The sequence below is a fragment of the Eriocheir sinensis genome, chromosome 25, assembly GCF_024679095.1.
Source record: "Eriocheir sinensis breed Jianghai 21 chromosome 25, ASM2467909v1, whole genome shotgun sequence".
Lineage (NCBI taxonomy): Eukaryota > Metazoa > Arthropoda > Malacostraca > Decapoda > Varunidae > Eriocheir > Eriocheir sinensis.
This window is the reverse complement of record NC_066533.1, coordinates 6,949,475-6,961,956: the sequence shown is the minus strand read 5'-3', so window position 1 is coordinate 6,961,956 and position 12,482 is coordinate 6,949,475. Positions and strand designations below refer to the sequence as shown.

The following is a 12,482-nucleotide window of genomic DNA, read 5'->3' as shown; positions in this document are numbered from 1 at the left end:
CCTTTCAAGAGGATGGAAGAGGCGTTGTTTTGTTTTTTAAGAGGAAATAAGAAGTGTTGTTGTTTTTATAAGAGGAAGGAAAGACGGAAGGAAACGTAGTCATGAATAAACTAGCTAAAGAAAAAATAGAGTGCATTCTGGCTTGATAGAAAAAGTATAGTCACCCATTTCAGTTGTTTTTCGTTTTCTCTTTACTCTGTTTTCTATTCCATTCATTATTTCACATTCATCACGTTCAAATATCATCAACTGTTAAATCAGTAAATATGCAGGTAAAGGAATGCAAAAATAAATGTATAAATAAGTAAGAAAATTAAAAAAGGAAAGTAAAATCCAAGGTTTCTGTATGATATGCAAACTTGTGTTCTTTTGAGATATTTCTGTACATATTCGCTTTCTCATTTCCGTTATCTCTCTCTCTCTCTCTCTCTCTCTCTCTCTCTCTCTCTCTCTCTCTCTCTCTCTCTCTCTCTCTCTCTCTCTCTCTCTCTCTCTCTCTCTCTCTCTCTCTCTCTCTCTCTCTCTCTCTCTCTCTCTCTCTCTCTCTCTCTCTCTCTCTCTCTCTCTCTCTCTCTCTCTCAGCATCGTTACCCTAATTAAAACCTCCATACAACACCTGGGCTTTAAATCAATCACATGAGACCTTTAAGAGGACGAATAGGCAACAGTTAGTGACCTATGGAAGGGACGAGATTTATTTTAGTGGACCCTTAAAGCCATCGTTTTCTCTCATCTGCGTAAAAACTTTCTATCGCTCCTAGACGCTATACAGTTAAGCTTTTGGTGGACGAGACTAGTTTGGAAGAGAAGGAGAAGGAAGAAGAAGAAGAAGAAGAAGAGGAGGAAGTATACACAGTCACGCCTAAAACAAACATAGGGTGAACAACGCACTTTAAGATAGAACACACACACACACACACACACACACACACACACATCGCATATATATTGGGTGAAAATATTATCATACGAAGTAAAAATATATGAAGAAAGGAAAAGAAAAAAAGGGCAGAAAGAAGAGAAAGAATTATGGAAGAGAGATAGGAAATAGGGATGGGCGAGTAGAAAAGAAGGAAAAGGAGGAAAGAATGAAAGGAAGGGAGAAGCATAGAATACAGAACAGTGCAGAGGAAAAAAAAAAGAAACAAGAAAGAAAAAGAGGAAGAAAATAGACTTAGGAAAGGAGATGGGGAAACATGAATGGGCGGAGTAAAAAAAGAAGGGAAAGGAGGAAGGGAGAAAGCGCAGAATCAAGAAGAGTGCCTTGCTAAGATGGTTGCATAGTGAGTTAGGGGAAAAAAGACAGTCATCGGTCACATTCTTCTTTTTTATCACTCTCGTCTTTGTTCTCCTGTTTTCTATTACCTATTTTTTTATCTTCCATTCTAGGCCCTGCGGCGCTCGCTCGGCTTCGTCAGGTGTGTTGCCAGGCCCCGTATAGAAAGTAGATCCCTTTCCCTTCCACAAAAAAAAAAAGAGAAAAAGAAAAAAAAACGTAGAAAATGTAGTATGGTTTCTTTCTCTTGTTTTTCTTTTTTCATGTCCGCTGTTGACAAGAGGCTGTAAACTCGTATAATGTCGCTGTTTTCTTGCTATGGATACAACGTGGAGGCTTTAGAGAAAGGCTGTTGATGGAGTAAAACCTTGACGTGGGAACAGGCCGGCGTGCTACTCTGAGCTAGGAGGGTCGTGAAAGACAGGTGCAAGATCAAAATATATATCGCAACCATACCTTAAGGGCCCATTGGAAGTAGTCTGAGAAGGAGTGTTCCCTCCCACCACCACAATGCCCTAAACCAGTCGTGTGGGGTGCTGGTTGTCTCCCTTTCCGCAAATCACCGGACATTTCAACCAACTGACCTTATCACTCCTATTGTCAAGCGTTTGGGGCTCTTGTTAGGACTTTTTTTAAGCCAGAGAGGATCTACGTCAGGTTGTAATGAGTGTTTTTTTTTCGTTCACGGCGCGGAAGCCTTGCAAAACTACCGCCAGGGGCATGAAACCAACCATGGAAATCCCTATAACTGCTGCGAGAGAATTTTTTAATAGATGTACAAAGTCTCCGAAGGGTTTAATAATACGAAACTAAGACTTAACATCGAAATAGTGCCTGGTTACAGTATCGATCAGGGTCACTCCAGAGCAAAGGGGGACTAGTGATGGACCAGGCCACCTTTAGTTGCCGGAAATTTATGGAATATTTACGTCGAAATTAGAAACTAGAAGCACAAAAAAATCAAATGAAGGACACGTTTTGAAGAGGCTTATGTCTTGCAGCGGGCTGATAATTATGATGATTATGATTATGATGATGATGATAATGATTTAGTGAGGGAAACAGAGAAAGTAGCAGAAGTAGTAGTAGTAGTAGTAATAGTAGTAGTAGTAATTGTAGTAGTAGTAATTGTAGTAGTAGTAGTAGTAGTAGTAGTAGTAGTAGTAGTAGTAGTAGTAGTAGTAGTAGTAGTAGTAGTAGTAGTAATAGTAGTAATTGTAGTAGTAGTAGTAGTAGTAGTAGTAGTAGTAGTAGTAGTAATTGTAGTAGTAGTAGTAGTAGTAGTAGTAGTAGTAGTAGTGATGATAATAATAATAATAATAATAATAATAATAATAATAATAATAATAATAATAAAAATAATAATAAAAAAATAAATAGATAAAAAAAAGAAATAATAATAATAATAATAATAATAATAATAATAATAATAATAAAATTAGAAAATAATGATAGAAAGATTCCGTAAAATATTATTAACAGCATTCACATAAAATATAATATAAGCTATGGATATCAAGATGTTAGAATCTGTACAGAGGAGGATGACAAAGATGATTCAGGGGGTGAGAAACTTGCCTTATGAAGACAGGCTGAAGCAGTTAAATTTACACTGTCTAGAAAGGCGAAGGTTGCGAGGAGACTTGATCGAAGTTTATAAATGGATGAAGGGATTTAATAAAGGGGATGTCAATAAAATTTTGAGAGTGAAAGAGCCAGGTAGGACGCGTAGCAATGGTTTTAAGTTAGACAAATTCAGATTCAACAAAGACATAGGCAAGAATTGGTTCCCCAATAGAGTGGTGGACGAATGGAACAGGCTTGGAAGCCATGTTGTGGGTGCCAATACCATAGATACATTCAAGAAGAGGTTAGATAAGGCCATGGATGGTGAGGTAAGGTGGGGTTGAGTGTACAGGAGCTGCCTTGTATAGGCCAACCGGCCTCTTGCAGACTCCTTACGTTCTTGTGTTCTTGTGTTCTTATAACGTGTGTGCGTGTGTGCGTGTGTGTTTGTGTGTGTGTGTGTGTGTGTGTGTGTGTGTGTGTGTGTGTAAGCATGATTGACGTCAGCTTGGGAAAATTGAAATATGAGGTCAAACTTTTTTTTAAGGATATTGACCTCCTCCTCCTCCTCCTCCTCCTCCTCCTCCTCCTCCTCCTCTTTCTCCTCCTTCTCCTCATATTCATCCCTCGTTCTCCTCCTTCTCTATGTCCTCCTCCTCTTCCTCTTCCCTGTTCTCCTCCTCCTCCTACTACTACTACTACTATTGCTACTGCTGCTTCTACTACTACTATTACTACTACTGCTGCTGCTGCTACTTTGCGGGTCACCTACTGTTGTTGCTTAGGGGAACCGGTCACTGTACTGGGTTTTCCCTTCTCTCTCTCTCTCTCTCTCTCTCTCTCTCTCTCTCTCTCTCTCTCTCTCTCTCTCTCTCTCTCTCTCTCTCTCTCTCTCTCTCTCTCTCTCTCTCTCTCTCTCTCTCTCTCTCTCTCTCTCTCTCTCTCTCTCTCTCTCTCTCTCTCTCTCTCTCTCTCTCTCTCTCTCTCTCTCTCTCTCTGAATGTTGCTGTTTTCTCTTTTTTTTCATTATTTTCCTTTCTTTCTTTCTTTCTTCCTTCCTTCCTTCCTGCGTTTCAGTCTTTCCTCCTCCTCCTCCACAATCTGCAGTTTTGGTCTCCCTATTACAGAAAAGACGTAGAAAAGTTGGAACAGGTTCAACGGAGAGTAACAAAAATGATTCCAAGGTTGATATTTTTTTCTTATGAACAAAGGCTTAAAGAAGTAAATTTATTCAGCCTATCAAAACGAAGAATGCGAGGCGATCTAATAGAAGTGTTTAAAATGTTGAAAGGATTCAGTAATATTAATGCGGAAAATTACTTTACAATTGATCGATCAAACAGAACAAGAAGAAATCACAATTTCAAGATGTGGTAAAAGATTCTCGTCGCACGAAGCCAAACCCTTCTTCAATCGAGTCGTTGATGTTTGGAATTCTCTACCCTGTGATGTCGTTGATAGTACAACAGTTACGGCCTTCAAGAATAGATTAGACAAGTATTTTGAATCAGTATGCAGTATTCTGAGTGTAGGTAGGAACAACCCCTCACATAACTATTGCTTAAATGACACTCTCATAAGCAGGTCTGGGTGCGAGAGGGATTTAGGGGTCTTAGTGAGCTCTGATCTCCGTCCAAGGGCACAATGCATTCAAGCTAGAAATCGAGCAAATAGGGTACTGGGATTTATTTCAAGGAGCGTAAGCAACAGAAGCGCCGAAGTCTTCCTCAAACTATATTTAGCATTAGTTAGACCTCATCTTGACTATGCGGTTCAGTTCTGGTCACCTTACTATAGAATGGATATCAAAATGTTAGAATCAGTGCAGAGGAGGAGGATTGAGAAACTTGCCATACGAGGAGAGTTTCAAACAGTTAAACTTGCGTGGAGACATGATCGAGGTTTATAAATGGATGAAGGGCTTTAATAAGGGAGACATTCATAAGGTTTCGTTGGTAAGAGAACCGGGTAGGACACGAAGTAATGGGTTTAAACTGGATAAATTCAGATTCAACCGGGACACAGGCAAAAATTGGTTTACAAACAGGGTGGTGGATGAGTGAAATAGGCTTAGCAGTCATGTGGTGAGTGCCAATACAATTGTCACATTCAAAAATAGATTAGATAAATTCATGGACAGCGATACTAGGTGGGGTTAGATACACGGGAGCTACACGGGAGCTTAGGTTCAGAGGAGCTGTCTTGTACAGGCCTACCGGCCTCTTGCAGACTCCTATGTTCTTATGTTCTTATGTTCTTATCCTCCTCATCCTCATCCTCATCCTCATCCTCACCGTCATCATCATCATACTCCTCCTCTTCACGGTTCATCAACTCTTCAAGATGGAGCGGAGACAGGTGTGCAGAACAGGTGACTCGATTAGAGAAAGTGGAAGACGGCAGGAAGTAGGGAAGCAGGAATGGAAGTCGTTGAAAATAGAAAGTAGAAGTAGTAGTGGTCGTAGTCCTATGGTAACAGTAGCAGTAGTAGTAGTGTAGTAGTGGCGGTAATGGTGATAATAGTAGTAATAGTAGTAGTGGCAGTAGTAGTAATAGTAGAAGTGGTAGTAGTAGTAATAGTAGTAGGTGGAACTTCTTTCCAGACTTAGTGTTTTGGAAATATTATTTTTTTCTAAACTTTTTTCATGTTATATTCTTTAGTTGAGAAATCAAGTACACCACTCTGTAGAACATGTGTGTGTGTGTGTGTGTGTGTGTGTGTGTGTGTGTGTGTGTGTGTGTGTGTGTGTGTGTGTGTGTGTGTGTGTGTGTGTGTGTGTGTGTGTGTGTGTGTGAGTGTGTGCGTGTGCGTGTGTGTGTCAGTGGCAAGACCAAAGTTGCATCATCAGGGGCCGGGTCGAGTGTGTGTGCACCTTGATAGCCTTGCATAGCTCACCTGCCTGTTCTTACCTGGCCTCGCTCACCTGGGCTGTGGAGGCGGCGACCCGGCTAAATGAGGTCTGGGGCTAAAATTAAAGATAAAAGAAAGGAAAAGTTCTCTGTGGGCGATTATTATGTGAGGAGTATAGAATGTGCAGAGGATGAAGCAAAATAGATAAATAGTGGGGGGAGAGAGAGAGAGAGAGAGAGAGAGAGAGAGAGAGAGAGAGAGAGAGAGAGAGAGAGAGAGAGAGAGAGAGAGAGAGAGAGAGAGAGAGATTAAATGAGGATTATGAGTTAAATAGAGCCAAAAGAAAGAAAATGTAAGAAGGGCGATCTGTATAGAGTCTAAAAACCTGTAGACAAGGAAACAAAGTGAAGATAAAGACGAGGGCAGGGGTGAAGGGGTGAAGGGGTGAGGTAAATGCGAACTGTATGCAAAATTAACGACTGAAAGAAGAAAGAAATGTAGTGGCTCTGGTAATTTGTGTGGCGTGGAAGGCATGAAGAGGATTAGAAAAATTAAACCAAATATAAAAAGAAAGATATTGTGTATTTGGAACGATTAGTGTTGTACAATATAACGTAATTTAAGAATACACACGCCATTGCTTCGTACCTTGCTGTGTTGAAGGATCCCTACTTATATTGTTTTCCATCGTTTCCCTTCATGATACACTTTCCGTGCGAGAGTGAAGCCAAACACTGCTCCGCCGGCCAGTAACGGGAGTAATGTATTGAGTAACGTAGACAAGGACACTAAAGGAAAAAAGATAAAGACGAGAGAAGACGTGAAAGTGTGAAGGGAGGACTGGCGGCCGTTAAGTGAACCCCCTAGATACAACCTGACTCAAGAATTTTGTTATTATCAATGCCCTTGATGCTATGTTTGCCGTACAAGGACATCGGTCAGACAGTGAAGGAGAAGAATGGCTCAACGATATTATACTGGTGACTTTAACTCGCTTACAACTGTGTATATACGGTCTCGTTAATCGTTTTACGGTGCTGTTTATTTTCTTTGTGTCATATATACTTTTCCACTTTTATTCTGTGATGCCCTGATGTTGTTTAGTTCTCATATGCTTTTAGAACACTTCTGATCTGATTGAAAAAGTTTTATGACGTGATCGAACAACTTTTGACACTTCTAAATTGGTTTCGATCAATATTCAAGTCACTAAGCTCAAACTAGAACCGTGGGCGTAAGTGGATCTCCGGCGGGTGATGAAAAGCAAACCAACTAGGCCTTTTTTTTCTCTCTAGTGTTACATTTCCCTTACAAGCGAACCTCCGATGGTTGAAGAAAACATCCCGACGTTATATTGCGGGATGACCAAAAAACACTAATTTGAGGAATATGGTGCAACACGACGAGACGCTTCACTCTTTACATCAGGCAGTGGTTGCGGTAGTGGTTGTGTTTTGTTGATTGTGGTGGTGGTGGTGGTGATGGTTGTGGTTGTGGAGCTGAGAGGTGTGGTTTTAACTCATCAAGATATTTGCCTGCTTGAAATGGTAATAAAGCTTTTGAATAGTTACATATCGTTCTGAAATCGTCTGAGATAAGAATAAGTGTAAAAAGCATCAAGATAGTTCAAAGTGTAAACATAAAAGGTCTCGAAAGTGTTATCAGTGATTTGAAAGTGTCGTAAATGTTAAAGGAACTCACGCCCACTCTTGAACTTTGATTGGAACCGTCAGATCGTAATTGTTATAAAAGCTTTCGAAGACAAAACAGCATCAGCGCACCACAAGAAAAGTGAGAAAGTATATCTAAGGCACAAAAAAAGAGTGAACGGCACCATAAAACAAGTGAGAAGGTCGTATAGATAAACTTGTTAAGGAATTGAAGCCACCAGTTAACGGTTTATGAGCCATTCTTCTTCACTGCGACTCCGGGCGTGTAAATGGATATGGGCAGGGAACGGACGGACGGTAGACGGACGAGCGGACGGTAGGATGAAATATACGGACGGGTGAATAGAAGAGAGTGTGAACGGATAGGCGAACGAAAAAACGGTAGGATAAAGGGATAAAAGGACAACTAAGAGGTAAAGTAAACGGAAAATATACTTATAAACGATAGCATGAACGGAAAAAGACATATTGACGGTAAGAAGAACGGAAAAACATACAAATATATAATAACAAACGGAAAAACGGATGGATAACGGTAGACTGAACAAAAAAACATAAATAAAGAGCAAGATGAGTGGAAAGACAAACAAACTGATAACAGACGGGTAGACACATTAACAGGAAGACAGGAGGAGGAACAGACGAATACCCAGACAGACAGACAGGCAAAGAGACAGGTGAATGGGCAATAACATGTACGGAAAGACAGAAAGGCAGGCGGTCTCATTGTCATAACCTGGACTTTCACTCACCGCCTCAAGACACGCACGGTTCTTTTTTTTTTTTATTGTGGGGACGAAAATTGCACGCCACGGGATGCTGCGAAGGGATGCAGTAACGTAAGAGAGAGAGAGAGAGAGAGAGAGAGAGAGAGAGAGAGAGAGAGAGAGAGAGAGAGAGAGAGAGAGAGAGAGAGAGAGAGAGAGAATATCATACCTCTCCCACCTTCTCTCCAACCATATCCATAATCACCTTCACTCTCATTCCATCCCTCACCTTAACCCCCTTCCTCCCCTCCCCCTCCTCTCCCCCCACACCATCTCATTACGGGCCCACAGGTGTATCTCAGGTGTGGTCAGTTTCCGCCAGGTGTCCGAGTCCGTAATTAGTTTTAAGGCATTACAGGTGAGGAAGGTAAGAGAGACAAAAGGTAAGATATTAGGATTATCATTTTCACTTATCATTTTTTTCACCAGTTGTCATTATTTTCATCATTATTGTAAGTGCCGTCATCTAATTTGTCATCATTGCCATCATCATCATCATCATTCATCACAATCATAGTCGTCATCATCATCGTCATTGTTTAGGAGCACCATGTAACGGGCTTTTTTCTTGCTTTTTTGTTTTGTTTTATTGCAGTCTGTGGTCCTCCTCCTCTTACAGTATAGAAAACGAAAAAAAAAAAAAGATATAAGGCAACAAGTTGGTGTGTGTGTGTGTGTGTGTGTGTGTGTTTGATTTCACCTGACGTCTAATTTTATATCTATTACGATGAACTATTATTTTTTCCGTAATTGATTTATCATGTATTTATGCCCTGGTGCCATTAAACTTTCTATCTATTCAGAAACTATATATGTCTATGTCTAGTTTACTGTCTATCTACCCATTATCTACCTATCTATTTATCTATCTATCTATCTGCCTGTGTCTTTATACCCACCATCTACCTAATTACATATCCGTCTATCTGTCGGTATGTCTGTTTATTCACAAAGTATTCACCAACTACCCATCTGTCTATCTATCTTTCAGCCTGTCTGTCTATCCAGCAACTACCTGTCTATCTGTCTGACCATCTATCTGTGTCAGGCACGTTACATACATAGTCGTTCTTTTCTCCTTAAGTGGTCGTGCCCCGGCGTGGTCGTGCGCTTCAGAGGCCCGAGCGGCGTTACCTGGCGAGGGTCAGTGAGGAGGACGAGTCTGGACGTCAGGGCGGATGAAAGTCACCCCATTAACCCTCCTTGAGCCCTTCACGCGACCGCCACGCTGGACTTTTGGGTGATTCGGCGTGTAGGTATGGTCAGCCGCTTCCGCCTCTCACATCAACTATTTCCGCAGACCAACAAGAAGATCAGCCGGTTTCTAATGAGTGGTTTTCTGAGGTTTATGTTACAGAAGAAGTGTCAGACTACCACTAGGGTCATAAAACTACCCCTGGAAATGCTTAAAAGTCCTACGAAAGTCTTGTCAGATATGTGAGTTTTGGGCGCTGAAGTGTTTAAAGGTCGGTACTGTCAGACTCATCCGCCTCACATCAAATATTTCCACAGACCAGAAAGAAGATTAGCGGGCTCCTAATGGATGTTTCTTTTAGGTTCATGGTACAGAAGAAGGGTCGGACTACCACTTGGGTTATAAAGTCACTCATGGAGATGCTTAAAACTCCTACGAAAGCCTTGTCAAAATATGTGTGCTTTAATGTTTAAGAAAATGACCCCAAGACCCATCGGATGCTTGACTCGCCTCACGCATGACCGCTCGAAGCAAGGGTCGGACCACTCGCTTGCTCCATGATTGCCACGCTTCGCCACGCAGGAAAAGGCAAGTATGAAGTTTCGTCTGTCTTGAATTAGTTTCTCAATAGTTAATCATTCTTTTTACCCCTTTTAATTTTATACGTGGGATCATTTACCTGCTAACACATGAAAAGAAGTGGAGATAGGTGTTAGAGGTTACAGTTGTGAATCATGGCAGCATCATATCTCCCTCCTCCCCTATACCTTTCGTCTCTTTCCTCCCCTCCTCCCCTTCCTCCTTTTCTCTCCTAATTCCCCCTCCTTCCTTTCCTCTCTTTCCTCCCCCTCCCCCCCTTCCTTCTTTCCTCTCTTTCCTCACTCTCCCCCCCAGGGCCAGCGGAGGGATGAGGGAGGGCGAGGCAGCAGCAGTCACGTAGCCTCGACATGAGAGACGGGCGAAGGCTGAATGGACGTTGCAGTTGGCTTAGTGAAAGGTCGCCATGCACCGAAGACCATGCAACCCTTACATAGCCATTCCCTAAGGACACGGACTCGCCGCAGCTGACGTGATAATGGCCGCCACACGCTCGGAAAAGTCCAAAAAAAAAGGAAGAATACAAAGAGGGTAGAATTTCGGCGTCTTTTCCCATGTTAGCGCTGTCTGCTGCCTCTCGACGTTCACCTTCCCCGCTGCAGGTTAGTTTGGCATTAATCTTTAGTTATCTCGGTGATCTCACATTAGCGTGTCTCGATCCATGTTTACTCGGGTGGAAAAGAGACTCGGCACCAGGCTTATATAGGTAGGACAGCCGTGCGGGTGACGGGGAGAAGGGAAAGTTTGCGGATTTTTTTTTCCTGGTATGTGACGGGCGCCCATGGCGATACGGTAACAAAGTTATTTTATCTGCTGCCTTCTCTTTTTTTGCTTTGGGTGCGGCTCAGCGGTGTCGTTTAGGCTAAGGTCTAGTCTATATTGAGTGTGAAATTTATACAGTGTGGAAAGTCTGGATTTAAGAAAAGTAAACGTATATAGGATCATTGACTTTGCATATAAGGTACTTGATAAGACAACTAGACAATTTAAGTAGAAGTAAAATAGTAAAGTATTCATTAGGGAAAGTCTGGATCAAGAAAAGGTGAATGAATAAAACCATTTATTTTGTATATAAGGTACTTGATACGGCAACTAAAGAATTAAAGTAGAAAAAAAAGTAGGAGTAATACAAGACTACCATTGAGAGGAAAGGATCATTTTTACCTGCAATTATTATTCAAGGGATGCAGACGAGATTGGTGTATTAAGTGTTAACATCATTAGTCGTAGGTAGATGAAAGGCGCGGGGAAAGGGTAAGGATGTGATGGGGGCTGTTGCAAGGGTGAGACAACCGCCCTTTGAAGCTGGTGACTAATGGGAAGGTTGCTAAGGTTGAAGGTAAAGGTTCCTGTCAACACGGAGAAATCTAGTTACTAAGACAATGATATAAGAAGTATTTAGCGGTACACACAGTCACCTGGAAAAGATAAGGTTGCTAAAGGAAAGGTTAGAGGCAATGGAGCTATAGTCTTAAGGGGCTATTACACTGGGCATATTTTCCGTGGATCTTCAGTCAAACTACGATTTCCGCTGGCGTGATCCTCAATTGTTTGTTGTTATTGGTGCTGATGAAGATGATGAGTAATACCGTCGTCCTTCAGTGAAATCAACCGTAGCTTTGGAAGATCGTGGACACGTCAGAAAACCACGCAAATATGAGAACCACGCCAGCGGAAATCGTGGTTTGACTGAAGATCCACGGAAAATTTGCCCAGCATAATAGCCCCTTTACATGAGTTACAGAAAACCTACGAAAATCAGACGGATAGTGGTTCGGTGTGTATCAACCATGCTATCAACTCCCCCCCCTCCCCCAAACCTATCAACTCACCCCCTTTCCCCCTAACCATCGCTACCCACCTTCGCTACCCACCTCTTCGCTCCCCTATCCAACCGTCTCCCCCCTTTCTCCCTCTCTTTACTCCCCATCCCCTCCGCTACACTCTGTTCCTCCCTCTACATACACTATTCACCCTTTATAACTGTTACTACACCCTCCACCACACCTATTTATGCTTCTATCTATACCAACTCCTCCACATCCCAACCATAGCCACCCTCTCCACTTCTTACCCCTTCCATCCTCTTTCTGTTCCTTTCCAGCTTCTCCATCGACCTCCTCTATCTCTTCCACACACACACCACATTTCTGCAATTTCCTCTTCCCCTATTCTATCCACTCCTATTTATTCTTACCAGCACCGCCTCCATCGAATCCAGGTAAAAAACTCACAGGAAAAAAGTCACGGAAAAAAGTCACGGAAAAAAGTCACAGGTAAAAAAAAGTCACAAAAAAAAAGAAACAGGGCAATGTTAACACGCTTTGTGTCTTTCTTTAGGAATCATACGAAAATAAAGAAAAGGAAAATAAGAAGAAATACAAAATACTCGACGTAGAGAGCAAAGGTTGTTAAAATCTTATGCAGTCCTCTTGGCGTATGATCCAAGAACTGGGTTTGGCAACACAGTATACATAAGTGCTGAGTTTCGTTTGTTTCATGGCATGATTGATGCTCAAGCTTTTTTGCCCCTAGAGGACGTTGATGAAGGTGTGAGCCT

The 12,482-nt window shown here is 41.9% G+C and overlaps 1 long non-coding RNA gene across 1 annotated transcript in view; it reads left to right on the top strand.

Annotated features, from left to right (window-relative positions):
* Nucleotides 1–10,094, top strand: part of LOC127003274 (uncharacterized) — a 50,825-nt gene extending 40,731 nt beyond the window's left edge. Inside the window, exon 3 of the long non-coding RNA XR_007757025.1 lies at nucleotides 9,215–10,094. This is a non-coding gene — a long non-coding RNA (uncharacterized LOC127003274). The remainder of the gene's footprint in view (nucleotides 1–9,214) is intronic.
* The last annotated feature ends 2,388 nt before the right edge of the window (nucleotides 10,095–12,482 follow it).